Genomic DNA, 24,732 nt, shown 5'->3' on the forward strand with positions numbered 1-24,732 from the left:
ATCACATTACCCTCGACTTCCAACGTGCTCAGAGTGAGTTATGAACCCCAAACTTCCTCTCTTTTTTTTAAATACTGAAAGGTGGGATTGGCTCCACAAAGACGTCGTTTTAAACGCAACCTCCTTCAAACCCCCACTTCGAGTCCTCCAGCTGGAAAAGAACCACTCAGAGCTGTCTACAACTACAAAATAACCCTTCTCACCCAGCTGCCCACGTTCAGTGACCCGAGGGTGACCTGCAGCACTTCCCAGACACGGCTGGTTGACTCATTGTACCAGCTGGGTCACGAGTGCTGAGCAAATATTACCAGGAAACCAAGTGCACCACGTGTCTCCGCCTCATTCCTCTTGTGCACCTTGCAGCTGCTCTTCCCTTCCCGAGAATTCCCGCTCCCCACATGTGCAGGGTAAACTTCCTGGTAAACCAACGACACCAGGACTTACTTACCCAGCCCTAGTGACACGGACAAAGGGGAGGATGCGAGGTCCTTCTCCTGAAGGTGGTTTATTCTACAAACACATGTGCAACCAGACACATTTCAGGAATTTCCAAAGCCAGGCTAAAGCAAAACATTTTTTTTCCAATAAAACAAAAAGCTAATGACTAACTGCTAAGTTTGGTATGACTGGTGAGCTCAGAAAATAGTTGGCAAAAAGAAAAATTCATAGTGTTCCTCGGAGATTAATGATCAGCTCTAAGCAATCAAATCCAACAATTATTTATAGACTAATCCAAATGCCCGACAGCATTCCTCCACCAGGATGTTGAATTACTTCAATGTCATGTGTCTGATTCCTTTCAGTAAATGCACAAGAAATAAAGTTTGTAATGCTGTGGTATCAAAACCAGTTACATTCTCAAGTACGTTCATTCCTCAAACATCCCCCTCTCCAAGGGTGCTGTCACACCTCTGAGTTATCACAGTGTGTAAAACAGGGCTTCTCAAGGATTTTTATTCATGTTACAAGCTTCTAGGCATCAGTGTCTTTGTACAGCTCTTCTTCCTCTCTTTCCCTCCCCGTTCCCATTTCTCACCTTAAGGAAGAGAAGGTAGTTTGCAGCACTTACAGCTGGTTTGTCTCACAACCAAGAGGAAAGTGGCTTTTTGCCAGCAGGCAAGAGGAAAGGATCCAATCTCCTTCAAATCCAACCTCCAAATCCCCCTGATACCATCACTCCTGGTGTCAGAACCCTGACCCTGACAGAGACCACTGTGACATCTCTGAGATGCACCCAACACCTCGGCTGTCAGCTGCCTCGCAAAGGAAAACACTATTACAAACCACAAACTTCCTGCGGCGTGTTTTCAACTACCAAGCATTTTCTCAGAAGAAAATTAACACCCCCCAGCACATTTCTGACCAGGTGTGCCCTGAAGGTCTCGAGTTGAAAGATGAAACAAGCTTATTTAGGGTGTAAATCGCTGAGCACACCTCGCATGCTGCCACTGCACTGAAGTAACACCATCTCTGTCAGTAATTATTAGGCTTAACTTGTGTCAAACTGCATCTTTTAAAAGGGCTTCTTAAGAGAAGCTATGAATCTCCAATATTTAGTAGTTGAATTACTGAAGTTTCAAGATACATCATCCCCAAGACAATCCAGAAGGGTTATTTTCCCCCTCTCTTTCTTAACTGAGGTTATCTATCTATTGTGATGACCTTTCTAAGCAAATTCTGCACATTTGAACTGATTTCCAGATTTCAGAGATTAAACAGAAAACTGGCACACCATCAGCTATAAATTATGAACAGCAACTGTGCTATTTATACCTGGAAGGACTGGTATAGAAGATGAGCCTGTTTAATTTGATGCCATACAATATGTTATCACTAGAAAACAAATCTTAACTGCCACAAACTAATTTTAAACCACCATGGTGAAAAAATCATGTACCACTGACCTCTGATAAGTACTTGAATCCAAATTTGGTTACCTCATATAAAGTCATAAAGTTACTTGAACAGTGATGTCTATCTTCATTCAAAAAGTAACAAGACCAAAGCTGAACTGGAATAAAACATAATTCTTATTCATTTGTTTGTGGTATAATAACAGAAAAGTCACAAGACCAGGCAATTCTAGCTCACAGTCAGGATGTCACTTGAGGTGTGCAGCACTAACACCAAAGTGAAAGACAAACCCTACCAGAAAGGCACAATCAGCTGATGTGACCAATTTAATAACAGATTTATTTTACACATCTGAGCAATCAAACAAACAAATCAAATCACTTGACTCTGGTGGGAGATGAAAACGGGCTCCTGAACAGGGATGAGGAAGAACCACTTGTAGGAGCTGAAAAGACAAACAACCACAGATTCAGAAGTAGTTGACAGACCAAAATGCTGTGCAATGTTGGCAACAAACCCCTCTGCAGACAAGAGCCATGGAAGCAATACATGCAAACGGGCAATTTTGACCAGAGCTGGGCCAACAAGCCTTCAACACTGACATTTCCCACACAACAGCCACACAGTCATAAAAAGCTCTCATTTCTCACTGCATAAAAGAGACGCTGTTCTGCCTGCACAGTTCAATCCCTGCCCTGAAGCGGCCACTATCCCACTGCTCCGCATTCATTTCATCCCTCAGGAAAATGTCCAGGAAGTTTTGTTTGACATCTGGCAGAGAGGCTGAACAGAAGAGAAGTGTGTGGTTGCTACCTGTATTCACTGCAAAGGGCCCGAGATCTGCCTTTCCTTTGGGAAGCCCTCTTAAATTCACACAGGAAAAAAGAACACTGCTGATCTGTTTTTATTACCTGAGGATACTTTCAGGCTATTTGATAAATTAATCATTACCATCACTAAGACGAACTAAAGGGAGAATTAAAAAAAAATTGATTTATTTGGATGAAAATGCAGCAGTTTGTACAGGTTTAACTGATCAAATCTGCTGCAAAGGAACTTTGATAATTAGTTTGTTCAACACTTCTAATTTTAGAATAGATGTGGATAAATGCCATGATCAGTCCTATCATTCTATTGCTTTATAGACTTAACTGAGAGTAAAGAAGGATGCAAGCATAAGATCCAGAATTCCCAGCTGACGACCCACAGTAGAAAAATAACATAAAAAAACAGAAAGAAAAAAAATCCAAAAAACACCCTGTCTGAAATGCAAACCAATTAACAACTGTTCACAAATTATACACCTCAGCTGCAGGTAAACCGCTCCAGCTTTGAATCTGAGCCAACCTTCTTTTCTTGGACTATTTATTTTTTTAACTGTACTTTGGTACCAGCAGAACGAATAATATTCCCATCTGCTTTCAGGTAAGGAACCCTTGATTCAAAAGGAAAGGAACACCACATAACTTGGTAATTAAGCAATTTCCCGTTTTTCCCTCCCTCCAGACTGATGAATCCAAGAATAAACTGGTCCCAAGGTGAAGTTCTCCTGCTGTACAAGGCTGCTCAGCTCACCTGAACAATCCTATGCAGTTCTGAATTTTCATTTTCACATGCAGCTTCTCCAAGTGACACACGACTAACCAGTCTTTGCTCTCGTGCCTATTACCTTAAATACTCTTGTATGCACATAGAAACAAGATCTTAAATACTCTTGGTCAATATTTGATTCTCTGGGCTCATTTATTCCATCTAAACAGGAGAGTTTAAAAGCTTACGCCTTCCAAGGCCACAAAATTATTTTGCTTCGCTATTTTACGGTGTGATAAACTTCAGGAATTTTTAGGGCTATCACTTGGGAGGTTCATCATTTTTTCCCCACCAGGCCAACCAACATTTCTGGAAGTGCAAACAACAACTGGACGCTCCAGAGCTGCCTGCATGCCAAAACATGCCTGGAGCTCATTCTGATGCACAACTGGGTGCAAGTTCCTGCCTGAAGGGCATCCAGCTGAAGGATAGGAACTGCATCACTTTTGCATGCAGCAGTTCAGAGATAAGGCAGGGAATCAACTACTGCACAGGAATTTCAATTCTTGTATAAACTGCTTAGCCACACAGGTGCTACACTTGTTTCTAAGATGAGAGTTTTTCCTTTATTTAAATAACAATGTCAAGGTTTACCAGTGAGTTTGGCAACCCTCATGCAAAAATGTCTGTAATCCACTAATGCCACTGCACCCATCAGTGCCTTATTTACAGAATTAATACTCCTAATTCACGAAGCCAAACGATCTGTGGTCTGATTATACAATGTCGATTGACTCTAAAGTATTCACATAACTAAATCATCATTCTCAACCTATCAGGAGACTGCCAGAAGCACAGAAGTTTGGGCACCTTTGGCACTGCACCAGTGCTTTAACTCCTGATCTGCTGTTTGCTGCACATAAACAGGAGCTGACCTTTAGGTCCCAGTCTGAGTGAAACAGCTGCAAAAACTCCTGAGTAATAGGTTTACACAATGCAACATCATCCAATGAAACAAGCAGGTACTTAAAACTCAATTTAATTTAATTATACAAGTCATTTCTGTGGACAGCATTTTATTCATGTCCCCACTTGACATGTTCACGGCTATTTTAAATACAAACAACAGAGAAAACACATGGTAGCATTGTTTGCTTTGACGTTGTCAAGCAACTGGAAGTTTGTCAGGTTTCTACTGCCAATTAATTGCTCATTCTAACTTAGAAAGCGAGATCAATGGGTCAAATCCTCAAATAGCTTTAAGCTCTGCACATAAGGCTTTGCTTGCTACTACCAAAGAGAGCCTTGATAACTCCCACAGAGAAAACGAAACAGAAAAGAAAACCCCACAGTTTGAAGAGATTTCCCTCTGCATTTGCACTTCAGCTTTTTCAGTGGAGAAGATACGTGGACCACCGGGACAATCTAAGCTCTGGTGATGCAGGAATCCATCATCTCTCACAGGAGACTTAAAGTTCAGCCCTTCACTTCTAAATTACCTCAGAAAAACCCCATGTGTAACAAACATGCTTACCTTTTTCAAACCCATCTTCCACCCTCCTAATCCCCACTTCTGTTTTCTTCACTACCTCAAGAACTTTAATCACCAATTTCTCTCAGCAAGGAGAGGCTACAGTGTGACAGTTTGCTTAATGGGCTGGACACTGTATAGACTGCACTTCTATTTAAAGATACATGTTTAATTGCCCACTCCTATCTCAGTTTAACATATCTGCAGTTAAGGGTCATGTGTCAATATTTCTGCTTAGAGATCAAATTAGACAGTTCAAAAGGTTTAATGGGATGCAGAAGTGATTCCGGACTGAACAAAATTGTCCATTCATCAGTAACAACGGAATTTTGCTCCTTTATCTCTCTTCTAATGATTCTAAAAACACAAAACAAAAATCCGAATTTTTTCAGATAAAAATAAAATCTGTGTTCTGTTGGCAATTAAACACTGAACATCCACATATTTTAAAAATTTCTACGTACTCTCTAGTTATTTGTGAACTCAGGCTTGAGCACTAGAGTGCTCCAAAGATGCTCACAAAAAGGCTACATTTGGCTTTCAGTGCCTAAGAAATGTATTTTTTCAAATTAAGAAACAAGATCTCTGGTAGACAACCCATAAAAAAAAAGAAGCAAAGCCCACAAAGCTACATCAGTCATTCAGCTATAATGAATACAGTGGCAACTTTCTATCGCTGGGTATGAGAATCACACAGTTCAAAACTTGCACCGAAAATTTAAAAGTATTTATGGTACTTTCAATATAAATACTGAAAAATGCATTACCCCTCTGCTCTGCTTAATGAGCCTGTTTTATATTTGGCTGGTGCTTCTTTATGACCTATAAACATCACCTGTCCAAGGGGAAGCAGGGGAAGGTAATCACCAGCTTGGAGTGAAGGACAGCCTAGGCAGAAATGTTATTCACTTCCTGCAGGCTGAGTAGAATTTCTTCTTTAATATTCACCAGAATGTTAATCCAAAAATATAGCAGCTTCTCCTCCAAGCTTAAAAGGAGTCAAGAACTCCTTCTGCCTGGACAGAGAAGGCTGTTCCTCCTCAGAAGCACCTTCAGTTCCTCCCTGGGATGTGAGAACCACAGCGTTTCCCATTCACTTTCCTCCACCAGTGGTTCACAAAGGGCTCGTTTCACAGTTTGGGCAAAAGATATCGGAGTGTCCCGAGGAAGTTCCTCAATTGCCCATTTTTCTCTTTTTTTTTTTTTTTTTTGGTTACATTTTTGGTTTTGGTTTTTCCCCCCTCCACCAAAGGGGAACCCCCTTGTTCCCCTTCTGTAGCAGAAGAGCTTGTTCAGCATGTTTCATGGTACTTTTCAAATTTTTTACAACTTTTCGAACCTCTTGAGCGGTTGACTTGCTCAGAAAGATGTTCTGCTTAACTTAATTATCCCCAAATAAGCTCCTCTGTCTGAACCATGTCAAAATTTATGAAGATAACGAGACACTCATCCAGAGATCTCTATCTTCATTTACAAGTATAAACCACACAGAATTGTTTTATCCATTCTTTGAAATTATGCTGTTACTCAGTGATGTCCTGCCACTCTAAGAGAAATAACTGAGACCAAGGCTGCTTCTTGAACAGTCAAAAGCTCATGAACACTCTGCATACTGTAAAGTCTAAAATGATTTACCAGGTAGCACCACTGAAGCCTTTCTTACATCACTGCTTTTAAACCGATTTCAACAGCAGTGATGCTTTTGCTTCTGGCAAAAAAGACAAGATGTATTGCCTGGTTTTGCCAGGAAGGTGAGAGCAGTTAGGATCCACTCCTTTGACACAGCCTAATATTAATAGCTTAGCAATTCCTTTAAGAACAGTTTATGCACAGAAGTACCAGCTGAAGAACATCCTCCACAGATTTGTACAAGTATGCAGTAACTAATGATAGCTTACAGGCACACTTAAGTGTGGAAAGAAAAGTAGCCTGAATATTTAATGTGGAAATGACTGTAAGCTACACTTCTCAATGAAAAGTGATAATTTCTGCTTTGCAGTTAAGTAGCCTTTTCAGAGACTGTTGTTAAATTTTCCATGTGCTTTTCACTGACCATTCAAGAAGCATAATTTGATTTGAAGGCAAACAGTCATCTCTCCAAAGGGTTTCTTGTGAAGAGCTCGTATATATAAACATATACCAAGTAATTATAGCAGAAAAACATCTTTTCCACATTACAATCTGCCTCCAGGAATGAACGGGTTCTTGTGAGTAATTCTGTGCAGCACAAGGACATTTTCTATCCATTGAAGGTTGATTCCATAGTGTCATGGCAAACCATCACAAGGAAAGAGAAACAGCTATTATGCCTTCACAGCTTTCCAATATTTAAGTGAAAAAACCACCCTCTCTTTCCACCCTCGCCTCCTCTATTTGCTCTTTTCTCCTCCTGCATGTTCACAAGCCACCTCTGTCTGATGTAGACCGTAGAAATGTAGGGTGAAGAACACCAGTAGGGCTATTGCTCACAAGAAACAAATATTCCTCATGAATGGAATTCTACAGAACACCTTGCAAAAATTAAAGAGCCAATAGTTGAGTTTCCTCAGCTGATAAGCCTGAAAAAGTCTATATAAAAATCCACTTCAGGCCTGTAAGAAGGTACATGTTGTTAATGCTTTACCTATAAATATCCTGAGGGAAGAGTTGTGAAGGAAAAGGCCTGTGCAGAGCAGCCTAAGGAGCTTATCAGACAGAGATAATCCCTTCCAGGAACACGCACAGACACTGAGAAAGGTGAACGGGCATTACAAGATCTGTGTTTCACAGAGAACATGCAGATCTGAACACCAGGAACCACGATGAGCAGCCTGGGTCAGACTTCCACGATTTGGAGCTCAGTTGGGTAATCCCTGCTTGACACCAACAGCGATGGCGTCACGTCCAAATCTCACTGCAGACAGGAACTCGTCATCCCAGGCAAAAGCACATCTTGTTTCTCCAACAAGGATTTCGCAGCGCTTAAACTGCACGTTATTCCCAGACTCTCATGAAAAATTCTGTCAGAAATTATATTGTTTAAAAGAACACTTCATGCTTTTCTAATCCAACAGTCACTTTAAACACACTGTGCCAAACCCAGACCAAATGAGGACAAAAAGCTAAACAGCCTTTCACCTTTCATCACCATTACCCTTCCCCTCATTTAAAAAAACCAGAATACTTCGTATTTTCAACATCAATTCTAGTTTTTTCCACAGTTTTTAATATTCATCAAAGCATTTCGCCCTCTGAGTCTTAAGAAGTCAAACATTGCTCTAGGCTATTTTCAGCCAACTAACAGCATAAAAATGATTCCATTAAAATAATGTTTTCTGGTGACAATAAAGACCAATAAGTAATGCAGGTTAAACAGTACTGGACACCAGTCGTAGCTCATTTCTGAGGATAAAAATACTTTTTAATCTCTCAGTTTTGAAACGTCTCAGAGGAAAACAGAAGCCCACATTTCCCTCCAGATGCTAATCCAAAACAAGACACTGTGACCTCAGCCCTTTCAAATTTTTTGATGGCTTTTACATAACAGCGTTTCGAAGTGAAGCTTACAGGGACTGTCATGTTCGTGCCATATCAGTACTGAGAGCAAACACTCCTCGTTGCATTGCTGTGCAAGAGCCTTAACGAGGTTCAACCTGAGGCTGCAGGAGCTGAGGTGGGCCCAGGACAAATCCCACCCTTCACAAATCCCACGCTGGCTTTCCTTGCCTCTGGATTTCTACAGTCAACATAAATAATACCCACCGGCTCTGAATTCCCCTGGTAGTTCTTACACATGTGCTATAGAGATGTGAATACATAAAAGGTCACGTTTCAAATTAGCCCAACTACCAAGTGGCTTTATCTGTCAAATCTCTCACATGCACTAAGCACCCTTGCCACTGGCACAGTGGGTTTATTAGGGCCAGGCAATCACTGAGCAAAGCAAGATGATCCCTATCCCGGGTTTGAGATGGATTTGGAATGTAATGGATGTAAACACAAGCAGACCTAAGGTATGTTTAGTCCCATGGATTGTTCACAGGCTACAAGATATATAATTAATGAACTATCGTGCTGAACCAGGATCTAAAGCTTCCTAAGTAACACAGTTTCACCCCCTTGCAGTTTGATTTTTAACATCATGCAACATCAAAAAGTACCATCACCAAAGACAGGGGTAAAATGACAGTGTCTGTTTTTTTGCTGAAGCAACCCTTCTTTCCAAGCTACTACCAACTACCCCATGTAATACAGGAGATGTCTCTTACAAGTATTCTGGAGACAGGAATACATTAGCTCTGGTTCTTCACTTCAAAATTAAAATTCCTCATTGGAGTGCTCTGTGCAGATCAGTAATCAAATAGCCTGGCAGCAAATATTTCAAAAATCTAAACCCCAGCACAGTTCAAGAAGTAGCAAGTGTATTCTGTGGTCTAAGAATGACTGAGTGGATATTTTGTGGAGAACTGTCACTCAGGACAACTATTTTAAATTTCATTAAGTCATAAAATAAATCAGATGTTTCATTTCAAATCTGCCAACGTCACCTCAGAAATTAAAAAACCTCAAAACACTAACAGGGCAGCACGATTTACACTAAAAAAGCAGACATCTGAGATTTAATCAGAGAATACCCCTCACAAAAAGCGAGCTTACACTGGCAAAAACGTCTCTCCAAAGAAAAATCAACTGACTAATAAATAAACAAACAAATAAATAAATAAATCTATCTTTGTATTTAAGTGTAAACAAGATCTAAGCAAAACCTTCATTGCAACCACCGAAACAAAGAAGCCTATTGCAGCTTCAGGTGCTATTTTAAATCTATCACTACAGTGGTTATGTGCTAATCAAACCATTTTCTGACAGACCACTTGTCCTGCTAGTCCACGTCAGACAGACACAACACTCTGTTCCCAGGGGAGCAGTCAGACAAGCAGTGCTTAGCACTGGGCACAAAGGAGAAGGAAAAGGGAGTTTTGGCCAGGCTCTTTGAGGATTCTCTCCACAGTCCATTTACTGGAATCAGCACACACGCTCCACTAAGCAGGACAGCTGAAGTTGCCTTGATTAGGCTCGACACCGCCTGGCTGAGTGGCAGCAGAGCTGTACGTACATCAAACGTTCATGACACGCTCTGCAATTTTCCTATCGGCTCCAGCGCTCCCGGGATAACCCCTGACAGATCACTTCCAGGGTCACTTGCTGCGGAGCATCGCTCCACATCGGCAAACGCGCGGCCAATTGGCAGAGTTACACACACGGCTCCAGGAAGGAAGGGAAATGGCAATTTTACACGCTGCCACCTGTCAAAACTGCAGTACAGATTTCACCCACACGTTCTGACCAATTTAATCCCTCCTAGGGTTCAGCTGAAGCTGGTGAAGGATCACCCTGAGGATGCTGTGCGTGCTCTGACACAGGAAACAGTGTCACAAACACACAGCCACCATCTCAGTCTTTTGGTCATTTTTTAACAACTTTGCAAACAGCCCTCTATGCCATCAATTTTTATCATCTTCCCAAGGGCAATTCCCTGGTTCCCAATTTCTCTCCTGTTGTTCAACAGGAGGGAAATTGGACAAGCACACGAATGAAAAATACAACATGCTATTTCCTAAAGGAAATCTCAGAAACCAAAAGTTAAAGGAAACTCTTGGTCTTTTATTGCAATTTCTTTGGCAGAGGGTACAAGAGAGCCATCTGCCATTTTAATATCGTTGCCTCCCCATCTGTCCTTGGCACTGTGCAATTGTACAAATCCAACAGTTTCACAAGTTATTCTTTAAATTTAATCCTGTTGAGGTGACAAATCAGACAAACTCTGCTCAGAGGAGGAGTTACATACCACGATCACATTATGATCACAGCAGAGTACAACAGCAGGGCAGTGCCGAGTGTTGGGCATGGCACTGGTGACAAAGAGCTGTCACCACAGGACACAACGACACTGCCCTACCTTTGGCTCCCACAGACACAGGGGATTAGGCTGAAGCTTAAAACAAAGATCAGATAAAGGAGGGTTCATCATGGATTCTTCTCAGATCCCCATTTGCCGTGCTCCCAAAGCTTCCCAGGGTTATGCTATGGATGATTATTAGGACATTAAAAGAAGCTCTTGCTAAGCTGTGCACGCTCCAGCTTTCTAACTGCCACCTCTGCAGCGGAGGAAAAATAAAATGCAGTTCAATAAAACTACAGTTTCTGAATTATTTTTAATTTTCAACTTGTTGTCACCCAACTGCTACCATGATTACTGTTTGCCATTTCTCAAAACACTAGAAGTTTCCATGTCAGACCTCCGTAGCAGTGGGGTAGGGTTTTTTTTTTCCTTTAGTTGACAAAAAGAAAGCCAGTGACATTCAGGTGATGACAACAGACTCACACCCAACAAATGAAAAGATGATTTTTCACATTTTTTGTAGTTCAACCTCCAAACCCTCTCAGAGGGCTGCAGATTCTTGAGTAAGTTTTCATCCTACTCCGAAAAAAAAGACCAAAAACCCCTAAGCTGACGAAAGCAGGCAACTGAACTGCAGCTAATTATTTAGGCCTTCACACAGTTAACTATAAAGCTAAATTTTCCCACCACCTTTAAAAGTTGCTTTTCCCCTTTTATAACCAACCTTTGGCAATTTCCAAGTCAATTAAAGGAGGAACATTACAAGTACTCAAAGCAGCTCTGAGGACTTGATGACAGGTTTGACAACATTGCTCACTCCGGCACAGCCGTTCATTTTTATATTAGGCAAGAAAGCTTAGTCATTAAGGGAAACTTCAAGCACATTTGCAATGCTTGTCACTCAACAATCCACCACAGAATATCAATGTGTTTAATGAGATCAGGCTCAAGTAGTGGCTGAGCATTTTATTCAGCTGTTCCACACAAAGTCCCATGAAAATATGAAGAATCTTCCCACACTAATAAGGTAAATGTTTCCTTGTAAACAGGCAATTAAAAGTTAACTACACTGCAAAGTCTTGTTCTGATTTATATTTTGATGCAAGATCAAGTTACACCTTTATTAGTTTACTACTGATACTCAGCAGCAGACATTTCTTTCTTCATGTATTTTCTTTAGCTCTCATGCTACAAGGACAGGACAATGGGACACCAGGATAATACTTTCACTTCTTGGTCAGGTAAAATTATTAATAAAAAAACAGGTTTAAAAAACCATCACACTTCTCCCACAAGATAACCAGCTTTTTTTTTTCTTATTCACCGGCACCTGCCACAACTTCCTCACAAAACACCACAAATACAAACCAGCCCAGAAGAAAAAGCATAATTCACATAAGGAGAAGCTCAGGTATTTTCCCCTCTTCAGGAAGTTTCTGCTGTCCTCTGTCAGAGCTTTATGAAACACCAGGTGTCTATAAGCTACAGTTTGAGAAACACTAAGGGAAGGGACCTCTAAGGAAAAAATTAAAAAAAAGAAAAGAAATGGTCATGCAATTTGGGGAAAACCCTCAAAATCCCTGTTGAGCTAGTTGGGCATTTTTACACAAGATTTAACATTCTAACTACGGGAATTCTTTTACATTGAATATTCACATAACACAGCAAAGAAAAACAAGCACGTTTCAAGCAAAACAAACAATATGAAAGAGGCAGCATCTCAAACAGATCACCTTGCAGTGAGGGTATAAGGACACTACCTCAGAGATGGGCCGGAACAATCTGAAAGGAAAACAAACACAAACCCCACCAAAACAAAAGCAAGAAACCGTCACCAAACCTACACAGCCAAAATCGATTTGATAAACATTCTCAAGCATCAGAGTGAGAACAAGAGTTCTCAAAGCAGGAGCTATTTAATAGCTTAACCAAACTGGTGGGGTAAGTGGGCACGAGAAGGGTACGTGAACAGCACAGGCTCGACACCATCCGTATCCTTCTGTTATCCCACCAGGAGTTGCCAAGGATACAGGTACCAGACTAAACATGATCAAGTTACAGCAGGGGAAGAAAATTATTGCCCACAAGTGGCATTTCCTGAGTGCACACAGTTAAGGCCACCACAGTTACAAAATAAAGCACACAAGCCTAAACATCCCCCACAGAGGCTCCCAGGCCGAGTCTACACGTTCAGCTTTTTGGTGGCTCCTTCGTAGACTCTTCTCTTGGCAAAGAAATAACTCATGAGTTAAGAACACGGAGGGGCACGGGAATCCTCCAAAAACATAGAACATCAAGTGCAAATGTTGCTTTCTGTGCATCCCAGCAGGGAAGTGCAGGAGTGGATTTGCCTGCAAAGACTCCAAATTCGCAGTGATAATTTTATGTAGCTCCACATGGTGATGTCATAAAAACCTTCCGGGTAAAATCAGCGGTAAAATCCCCAAAGGAGCTGATAATCTCTACTAAACAAGACAATCATTGGGGTTTTGATCTCTTATTTTGGAGCCACTTTGACTAACTCAGGTCAGTGTTGTATATGTCATTCTCCCACTGAAAATGCATTTTTGTAACACAACTAAAGATATTTTAATTTTTTTTTTTTTTTTGAATCACAGCCAAGATTATTCATTAAGTCTGTGCTAGGAAATACAGATTGAGGTGGGTCAATTTTGGGTACCTGAGCTTTGACATGCTACTAAGGTTTGAGAGGAATGCCATTGTGGCATTAGGTACATAGCTCTGTTCTCATTCCCATAATCCCATTTTCTATCTAGAACTTGCATGGTCTGCTGAATATTAGAGAAATGTCAAGAATACGCATTTGGTTCCACTGACTTTTGCTGTTTAAGTCTGATAATACCACTATTAACGTGGTATGATTGCAGAATTCTTTTATTTACTGATGGAGGCAGTGTTGGTTCTGAATTACCAGAGATTTGCTTCGTACCTTTAGTTTGTATTTCGGTATCAGAAACAAGCTGTTCTCTTTTTTTTCCCCCTTTCTGTAAAACTAACTCTTCCAGCTTGCAAAATGTCCTACAGGGGAGCATTGCTCTCCTTGTAGAGATCTTCCTCCCCCTAAATGAGGATGATCCAGGTCAGGGAGGGCACAGGGAGAATCCCAACCAAGACATTTTACTAAAACTGACAGGAGTTTTGTTTGTTCCTTTGGTTTCTAACCTGTGTAGCATCAGTTTTTCATCATCCATTATTAAGTAAAAAACTCAACATCAATCACCTCATTTTCAAGATCAGATTGAAGAGACTTGATATCGTTATAATTAACTTTTCTGTTCCCTGCATTCAAGACTTTAAACCCACCTATTTATCCACTTATTTCGAGGAGCTCTAGATGCACTTTTCCATGGAATTGCAGCTGGCATCAAGCACCAGCTCCTGTGAAAAGCTCAGGGAAGTGAGGTGCCTCACTCCCCATGTTCTCTGCCAGTCCCTCTCCCAGGGAAAGCTCCAACAGGGTCACTTGGGACAAGCAGCATCCAAGTCCTCTTACACAGCTCCTTAGACCAACTTATTCACCAGCAACTGGCACAACTTCCTCACAAACCACAAATAAAACCAGCCCAGAGAAAAAAAAAAGCACAATTCACATCATCAGAAGCTCATGCATTTTCCCCTCTTCAGGAAGTTTCTGCTGTCCTCTGTCAGAGCTTTATGAAACCCCAGTTGTCTATAAACTACAGTTTGAGAAACATTAAGGAAAGGGATTTCTAAGGAAAAAAAAAAATAGAAAAGAAATGCAATTTGGGACAAACCCTCAAAATCCTTGTCGAGTTAGGCTTTTTTTACACACTGTATCCTATAGACCAAAGCAGTCAACAACAATTAGCACCATTTTGAAAGTGTTTCAGTTTATACAGCCTGTGAATCATTACAACTTTAAACAAACAGGGCTTCTCTAAGTGCATTTGCACAGTTTTCTTTTCCTTGAGCCGTTTTGCTGTCTGGATGAGCATCTGTGGCTGCAGAAACAAGTCAACACTCAACAGAAAGTATTCCTAATTTAGCTTCGTTTCACGGAGCTATTTTCACAGCAGTTTCCACTCGACCTTGCACAGAGGCACCAGTAACAGCAGGCTACAGAAAGACACCGTGTCAGGAACTGCACAACAGCCTCGGATGGAAAGAAAGGGGTTTGGACTTTGGTCTCAACGTACAAGATCTCCAGAAACTGTACAAAAAAACCCTGCAGCTACCTACACCTTTGCATATCTGTTACTGGGTGGGTACAGCAAGTCCTCTAAAATGTTACTCTGGGGAATTTTTCCAGACAGGGATCGAAGAATCCTGCCATCTCCACTGTTCAGGATGCAGAAACAAAGACAATGAGGCATCTGGGGGTTAGTAAAAATGGAGATCACTTTGAAACTGGTAGGCAAGTGGTAAAAGAGGTGACAGGAAATGTGGTGGTGAGCGGGGAAAGCTGAAGCGAAATTTCTAAACAAGTTCCTTCAGTATCAGCCTCAAAATCAGCCACATGAATCTGTAAATAAACACTGGAATTTACCAACAAGATCCTCCCATGCAGACACAAGCGATTACTAAAGACACTCAGAAAACCTCACCTATTTTTTTTTTCTTCTGGTGAATTCCAATCCCCCATTCCAAACGTCCACATATATATAACTACATAAATCAGTTTAGAGCATGCAAAAGGAAGGATGGCCATAATAATGGCAAGTCTGTCATACAGGAGGCAGCTAAAGGAAGATGGATGTTAAAGGAAATAATGCAAACAAGATCGTCCTTCCTGAATATACTGATTAAAGATGAAGCATTCTCTGAAGGACAGCCCAAGCATAGACAACAAACACTGTCCAGGACTATATTTGGGCTGTAAATCAGAAAAGTCTTTGAAGTAAAAGAGGGCAGTACTAATTCTCTCTTCATTAAAGCACAAATAACAAACCTCCTCACCTCCCCAGTTAATTTTAAGATAGAGTTTGACTACTGAGTCAGATTATTTATTCTCTTGAAGGACTCAACTTCACCTTGGATATACTTTAATTTCTTTTCCTATTTTTCACCTAAGGCCAAGCCCAGGTAATAGATGCTCAAACATTCTCTTATTCTGTAGAAGTTTGACAGTGAATAAATGTCATTTGGAGGTGGAAGTAAAACCAAGAGCAGACAAAAAACGTAACACTAAACATGACTTTCACTTTGAGTATTGGTAAATCCTTACTATTCACAGCTACTTAAGGCAAGACAGTTGGGGACAGGGGGAAATCAATCCCATCTAAAGGGGATGGAGGGGAATCAATTCCGTGTAAAGGACAAAGAAAATGTTTTATTCAAATATTTTCCACTTTAAGGAGTATGAACTTTGTTGAGATGAAACAACTTCCTGTATCATTAGCACACAGCTACTAAGGGAGGGGATGGACCACACATCAGCAATTTCTGCTCTGGGAAAATTAATGTCATTACATGTTGTGATTAACACGGCCTTGAAAGCAATTTATTACTTTAAAAAGATAAATCATGTTTAACACAAATAAACAAAAATTTAAAGACACCAATTCCTGCCCTCATTACAAGTAAAACCACTTTAATTAATAGGTCTTTTAGCATGAATTATTTTCCAGCAGCAAACAAGCTGGCTGGGTACACACAGGCTCTGTCAGATCTTTTTCTATATTTAACATGTGCACGTGCACACAGGCACAGAACACTGTACCCATGGCCTTTTCTTCCTCTTCTTACCCCCAAAAATGCAATAGCTATGTAAGACCATCAGGTGCTACAGGTATAAAAAATGATCTGGGTTTTGGAAGTTCTTCCATCCCTTCCCCCTCTCCCTCCCCCTTTTGGAGGGGTGATTCTAAAAAGTCCTTAAAAAAGAAGGTTTTTATGCCATGATCCACAAGGTATTTAGTCCCAGGAGCACATATCAGTGCAACCCTAACCACAATTTCCAGCTGTCCATGCTGTGTAAAGCAAATAGAAAGCAATCTACCTCACACTCAAGGTTTTTTGATTTTAAAAAGCAATACACACAGCATAAAAAGCACCAAGATGAGACCTTTATTTTCATAGCTACAGTGTTTCACAAACAATGGGAAAATGTAGCTTTTGAAGACTTCTATACTGATATTTATTTGCATCTTGGAGACACTTAACTTCAGTGACATCTGTCTCTAAAAAAGGGTGTAATGCAGGTCTTTGAGTGAGTTTTAATAACCAAAGTTCAGCAGCACCTGGAGCTGCCCTGAGGGAAACCAAAGGTCACCTGCCCTACAGAACAAAATCCTCCCTGCAAGGCAGCAGCACCACTTTGCCCATGTTACACTGTGTTAAAACTCAATATACATCTTCACTTCCTGCAGGATATGAGCAAATTCCACCAAATGAATAAGGTTCCAAGAGAAGCCTTTGAACTGGGCGAGCACTTACCCTAATGAGCAAACCACTCCTACAGGAAGTCTCCCAGACCAAAATCACACCTCAGCACCAGCTTGAAATCTGCTATGCAATACAGATAACTTGAAGGCCTCCCTCGACTGATTAAATCACAAACCTATCTCTCCAAGAGGTTAAAATTTAAAGGAAAGCTTAGGCTTGGCGAATCCCATCAGATTGTCAAATATGGATGTTATTTAGGAACCCCATCTGTTCGTGCAGCAACATGAATATGCAACGTGACTGTTGCTCCAACACTTGCATTCCCATTGTGGAAAATTTACGAGTAAGCAGTTCCTGACCCCAGTTACATCAGGAACAAAGTTCTGGAAGCACATGCAGTAGATTGCTGCCCACAAATATGAGCTTTGATGCTCTGAGTTTATGTTTCCCTTCCTCTCACGTGCCGAGATGATGAAACTTTACAGCAGAGGTGTGATACCCTTTCCATCTGCACCAGGGTTTGTTAATCTTCCTGCTGGGCAAGGTGCAGTGCTCTCTGGAGCACAGGGAAGGAGTGTGTGTGGCAGCCTGCCCTGTGCCACGTGAGCCAGAGCCTGCCCAGAGTGCTGGACAAATTAATTACCAGTCTTTCAGGTGAGGAGCTGCCAGCTGGAGGCCACAGGGCTGGAGAGTAGTTCAGCAGGGCTGCAAACCTGCCTGCAGACCACACACATGCCAACCGTGTGTGACTGCCAGGGTCTGAGACATCCTTCAATAGACAGCTGTCAGAATCCATGCAGCTGCTTCTCGGCCCAGCAAACACTCACTTCATGCCTTTTTTTGGTTATAGATCAGATGCTGCGGTTTTTAATTGTGCACATCTGACCTCTGACTCAAGTGGATTTAGGGCAAACTCTCCAGCCAGTGGCAGGTGACTGCAGCCATGCTTGCCATGGCACTGCCAACTGCGTGTTGGCAGAGTAAAAACTTGTGCACAATAAAAACAACCAACTCCCTACATAGCACATGGGAGAGACTTGTCCAGCTGACAACCCAAAATGACTGCCTTGGCTGCAACTGAGCAGAAAAAGCCCCATGAACAGTTGTGAACCTCTACAACAAGCACACTCTATATTCAAGGTGAAAGCGACTGCCAGAACTTAATTAATTCTGGTTTTATGGATGCCAGAGAGCTCTCTTGGAAAGCATCACCAGGATATTGACTTTATACCTTTAGCAGTGATACATTCTTGGTTATTGGTAAAAATAAAAAAGCCTCCTACCACAAGATGAAATGTTTCATCTCGACTGACAAATATCCACGGCATCACATTTCCATTATTAAAATCTACTTTGTTACATTTGAGAGGTTTGGGGGGTTGTTTTTTTAAAGTAAGTCTGCATGTTTTGCTCTCCAAGCTTCCAGTGAAATACTTGCTGCCTACCAAAGGTCAGGAATTCACATAACAGAACTTACCTCAAACCCACCAGGTAGGCAAAGGTCCTTTCTACCAACTTAAACCAACAGTTGCACAGCCTTATCTGTAATAGCTTGCTCAGCACGTTAACTATCATTCTCTAGACGTAAAAACCTAATTAGGAAAAACAAATATATGCTGCAGCACAATTTACACTTCTCAAATTTCCACTAAAGAGGCCCTGGATTAGAATAAAAGCTCAATCAGGGATAAGACATATTTGCAAATTTGCAGAAGTTGCTCCTTCCTGGATTTTCTGACTCTGCTGTAGCTACTGCTTCGACCCAGTGGCATCTAGAAGCAACAGGCTGAAGGGAAATAAAGTAAAAACTCAGTTCAGCAGAATACATCCAGCAGCTTTACAGGAATTAACAGGGGCTGCACAGCTTTAAAACGAGTTCTCTGATTCAAACAATTGCAACTGGATGAATTTCAGACCAAGTTGACACCAATCTAGAAAATGATGTCAGGTAACAGCACAGTTGTCTGCCCTGGAAGAAAATACCAACCTCATGTCACACAAATTCTCCCCCCTCTCTGATGCCAAGCACAAGGCATTTCTCATGATTCAAGGATTAAACAGAGGAGGAGTTTGCACAAACATGCTCTCAAAGATACACACAGAGCTCAGTACATCCAAGGAATAAGCAGACAGATTGGATTCCTGTGCCTCTCCAAAACACAGCAGATGTTTCTTCAAATTCAAGGCATAATTATTTTTAATAAGGAATTAAACACGATGAACTACCACAGTTAAGGTTATGTTCTCTAGTAACCTGTTCAAATGCACAGAAGAAGTTATGTTTGTCACATAACCTCCTAAAAATCCCCCCAATGTCCTTACAAAGTATTTCACATATGTGCAGTAAATGTGTATGAAGGAGGAAGCTGGACCCTGACATATGAAACACCCTGGCCTACATTTCTCAGGAGGTCAAATGAAGGACAGATACACAAAAAGCACTATTTTGGCACTACATGCATTTGTAAAGCATAATATTTCACTGACTTCTATTTCAGTCTCTCCAATCAGACATTTCCCAATTAATTAAAAAAAAATTTAACAAGAAAAAAAAATCAACCCCCTAACCTCTGAATCACAGAAGTGTGAATAAATGTAATGAATAAATGTTCGCATACCCATAATCATAACCAGAGAAAGTGCATAAATAATGTGCAGTATTTGGATCAATACCATTTGCCTACATATGGCAGGACTTTCTCACTTTAATACCACTGTTATTTACTTGGGTTTGAAGACTATGAGAGGTTTTGAAATGAAGTGCAGAAACAACCCCCCAGGAATCCAGTCTTGGAAGTACAATATCCTGGACATGGTAAAACATCAGCAGGGAACACAACTTCTCCCAGACTGGGAGGAACAGAACACATCCACATTTCAGTGTCAGGATGTGGGAGCTCAGTAAAAGGTATCCAGTTTCTATTTTTCCCTGTGTCTAGTTCACCCTTCTCTCCCAACAGAAGCAATTCTGGAAGTGCAGCTGTTCAGATGTGCAGCTAAGTCTCCAGACTGCAGTAAGTGAACACACAAAAACAGAGTCAGCGCCAAACTTTGCAACTTCTGACAGAAAATGGCAGGAAAGTAGTAGCCAAATAAGTCCCCAAGAATCCTCTCTTATGTACATTTTCCTCCCCTTCCCTAACGAGCTGACAAACACCTTTTTAATTCTCCAAGCCTCCCCAAGTTATTTTACATTCTGGATTTGGCTCATGCATCCATTGCCATCAGTGGCTACCTTTCCACAAACTTCCACTTTAAGAATAACCTAGAAGCCCTGTTTTTAGAGTATCACTCCAAGCTTTGTAGCTACACATCAAGGACATTTATTCCCAATATTAACTTTTTCAACACCAGCAACAAGCCTTACTGGTAGCCAGAGTAATATGTGCAATCTTCCAATTCTTATGCAATTTAAGGCCCAGCACTGTATATGAGCTATAAGGAGAATTTCCCTTTCTGAGAGAAACACCAGTCACAATGGAGAGAGAAAATAACTCCTCTGCAAAAAACCCAGAAGTGACATTATGAAAATCACATAGTATTTGCTATGAATAATTTAACTATGAACTGCCAGGACATTTCATTTCAAACCTATTTGGAACTGTTAGAATAAATTACTACCAACCAACACTCACCACAGAGATTTAAAGTCCTCATTCTCACTGCTATTTGAAGGCTCTTCAGATTTTCATTAAAACCAACAAAAGCTCCAAACCTTCACAAAACAGAACACCTAACCAAAAATCCCTTTTGTGTTTTTTTTTTTTAATAACACTCTCACCTCTCTACTAGCCTGAGTTTTGTGAATGAAGTTGATTTTAACAGAACCAGTAGCCTGCTAAATGACAGTAATTTGCAATTGAAAAGACTCGCAGGTAAAAACGCAAACAAACACGTTGAGTTACAACTGTGTCAAACCGAAAAGAACGCCATGACTAAGCTGAACGCAAAACATCAAGCACAAACGTTAAAAAGGGGCAACCACGCGTTAGCAGGTGAGCATTCTTACAGGGGGGGGGGGGGGGGGGGGAACCAGTTTCAAAACATTCTTAATGACAGGTAATTAACAGAGAAACAGACTGCAGCTAAAATCCCAAGCTTAATTCTTGTCTTCACAAAGACAGCAACTGCCCCACTGACAACTGGATGCCCTTAAGGAGGGTACTCGGAATAACGTCACACGTGCGTAAGAACAGAAACGAGCATTAAAAAGACGTGTGTTGCAATGAAGTCGCCCAGGTAAATGTGCACTTCAGGGATTAACACCTTTAGCTAGATTAGAAAGAATTATTTTCTCCTCCCATAGAGTACAGGAAGGCTTATTAGAGCCTGCTTTCCTGTCAAACATCTGGCACTGACTGACACAGGCTACCTGACTACAGGAAATGTTGCTCTAGTGACACATCAGAAACGTTTATCTCTGCGTCTCGAAGAGCTGCGATGAAAAACACTACCCTGTGTGCTTCCCGTTTCATTCATCTCCCTAATGTATTTTGAATCACTGTAGGGATCACGAGGTGCCCTACTTGGACAGCTTTAGACACTGAAACGCTCTTCCCACAGCCTGATGGTTCCGTAGTGCCACCCAACTGCTCCCAAAGGGTGGGGTTTGCAGCCTCTTGGTGCAGGTCAGTGAGATCGGTCTGGTCACCTCTGGCTATGCCTCACATCTGCAGGCACAAGCTCATAGCAAATACCCTCTCTTGGAAGAATTGGAAAGATGCTGAAAAAGATTTGGGAGCTTTCCTGCTAAGAAGGAAAGTAAATCCCCAGTGACACCTCCTAAGCTGCAAGCTGATGGAATGGCTGGTCCCTGAAAGCTCAGGAGCAGCGATATCGTCCAGCTGATTCTTACATTACTTCTGTTCCCATGAACAAAGTGCTCCTAGTTCTGCTGCAGCAATCCAAGGGCTGGGAGAGGTGTGTCCAGTCTTTCTACAAAAGCTCCTTGGAAAAGGAAAAGGACTGGAACGTGATCCTCCTCTCACAGATGCCATCGAACTATCACTGTGAGTTACCGGCAAGAATTACACCCAGTGAAAATATATCAGCAATTCACCTTTTCAAGCACAATCAGAGAAGCAAACACTTGAAACACTGGTCTAATTCCTTTTTTTTTTTTTAAGACAGACAACGATGGCCAAACCTTTTAAGAAAATTGATCTGTTTATGTGAAATCAATTCAGACCAAAGCCAGAAGACTCTCAAAGGAGAAGATTAAAAAATGTACAGATAATGACAAAAAGAAACAGACAAGTTGCTCATTATTTGGTATTTGGAACAAATTTGGGGCTCTCAAACTATGACACAGGGGGAAAGTAAAGCCACCTTACAGAAGTTCACTTTTATCTGCATGGTTTTTAATTTGTTAGAACAATAAGGTGATCTGTTGAATTTTGACACTTAAAACAAAGCACAAAACAACCAAAACAACACAGAGAAGACCAAAACAGCACACACTGAGTGGTAAGGAAATCCCAGGGACTTCATCAGATGACACAATACAGAACCCAGAATCAGCAAACACACGTTCTTCACTTTATTCTTAACTTTCTCTGTACTTGTTCACTGTTGCACTTAATTTTAGAGAATACCTTTTTTTCCCCTCCTTTTAAAATCAGCATCATAATCAACTTGGGCAAGCCTGCCTGGAACATACTCTACTGATACAAAACTAGCTGTTGATATTCTAGTATCAATTTAACACTCCAGCTGACTTAGAAAATGCCAAGTCAAAGCTCAGAACTTTGAATTGCAGCTTAAGGGTCCTTCAAGAGGAGAATAAATGTTGTTCTAACAGGCAAAAGCGTTTTTGCTACACTGAAATAGATTTAAATAGCAAACATGTATTATTTCTATTGCTAAAGTCAGAAAAGCACGGAACCAGAAGTATATAAATATAACTATCAACTTGAAAAGCACAAAGGTTACTCCTGTTAGAAAAGGGGACCCAGCCTCCTTTCCCCTCCAAATTCCAGCTCAATCCCATGCCTCTGCACACACGCAATTAGCCTGAAATTTCCCTGTAACTATACAAGGAAACAGATGAGAACACATCTTCACTGGCATTAGCCTGTGCCCAGATCAGTTCCTCAGTTTAGAAGGACTGCTAAAGTAAGGATTTGGATAAATCTCCAAGAACATTCATGGCTGAGGTGAAGGAGGGTTGAGGAGACAAGTATTGTTGTGACTGGGCTGAATGCAGTAAATAACTTCTAATTTCAAAGAGACCTTCAGCTTTCATTTAGTGTTGAGAGCCTCAACTCTGCCACATCATACACTAACACTGCTCTTCCTCAATCTGACAAAAGAAGACCCAGATTTGACATTTTGTTTAAAAGAGAGCCAGGCACTGTACAAGGGATACGCATTTCCAAGCCAAGAACAACCTCTTAACTCTGCTCACAGATGAAGCTGACCCACTGATTTACACTGGAACTGGTATTTCGAGCAAGCACAAAACACAGTAGTGAACTGCTACCTCCTCACAGAGCAGTTCAAATGGAGGAAAACAAAATTTTAGATTTGGAAAAACAGCACCCTATTTATGAACTGCACCCCTATCATCAGCCAGGAGAAAGTATCACAGTTTGAGGCTTTTTAGTGTTTCGGTTTTGGCACCATAAGCGTCATTCAAGGGCATCTTTCTGCAATTAAAGAACTGCCTAATAAGAATCAGAAGATTTTTTTCCAAGAATTTTGCTTTTTGGAAGCTGTTTAGTGGATGTCAAAGCACTGAAAACCAAAAACAACCTCCCCAAAAAAACCTCCAACATTTCTGGGATGTCTGGAAACAGAGAGGGGAAGGTATTCCCTGCATTCATGGACGTGGCATCACACATGTTCTGATAAGAAAGGATATTTCACAGCCCAGCTTTGAAGTGCAGCCCCTTCCTTTATGGGTTTTATGTCCTATAGGAAAAGTTGTGTGAAATTTGCCTCGTTCCATTTTATGAGCCAGCTTCTTCCAAATATGTTCCCACTCTTTGCTGGACCATAGCAAGGACCAACCTGGCCCTGCATGAACAAAGTACAAAAATTAAAGCCTGAAATGCAGTACCATCCAAATGATGACTAATTAAAAAGACTGAGTTTTTACCAATTTAGCCCAGCATTCCAGGATTTATCCCATCATACATACACCCCGTGGCACTGGGTCAGTTGGCAACTGGCACCTGGTGCTGATCTTGCTATGGAAAGTTACTTAGATCTGTGAAATCACACAGGATGTCGTGCTTTATTTTAAGCATCAAAATTCAACAGATCACCTTATTGTTCTAACAAATTAAAAAAAGTATTTGTTTTAAGCAAACTTGTGAAAATATTTTATCTCGAGTATCATGAATTTCTTAACCTCCCTCTCTTTAAGCTCCTAACTCTAAAAAAAAAATATTTAAATTTAAGTACTTTTTGAAAAATAAAGGAAAACAAACCTCATAGTGAGAGTGTGAAGACTAAAATTCAGCAAAAAGTAAATTTTCACACAACTTTCATCAGCTGCAAATAAGAGTGGTGACGTGATGCTAAAAGATCTTTATCAGAGAACAGCGTATTAACAGAACATGCCACT

The 24,732-nt window shown here is 41.0% G+C and overlaps 1 protein-coding gene across 28 annotated transcripts in view; it reads right to left on the reverse strand.

Annotated features, from left to right (window-relative positions):
• CAMK2D (calcium/calmodulin dependent protein kinase II delta) overlaps nucleotides 1–24,732 on the reverse strand; it is a 118,083-nt gene that overhangs the window by 91,069 nt on the left and 2,282 nt on the right. The window lies entirely within an intron of this gene.

The sequence above is a fragment of the Corapipo altera genome, unplaced genomic scaffold (genome assembly GCF_003945725.1).
Source record: "Corapipo altera isolate COAL_440 unplaced genomic scaffold, ASM394572v1 255, whole genome shotgun sequence".
NCBI classification, from domain to species: Eukaryota; Metazoa; Chordata; class Aves; order Passeriformes; family Pipridae; genus Corapipo; species Corapipo altera.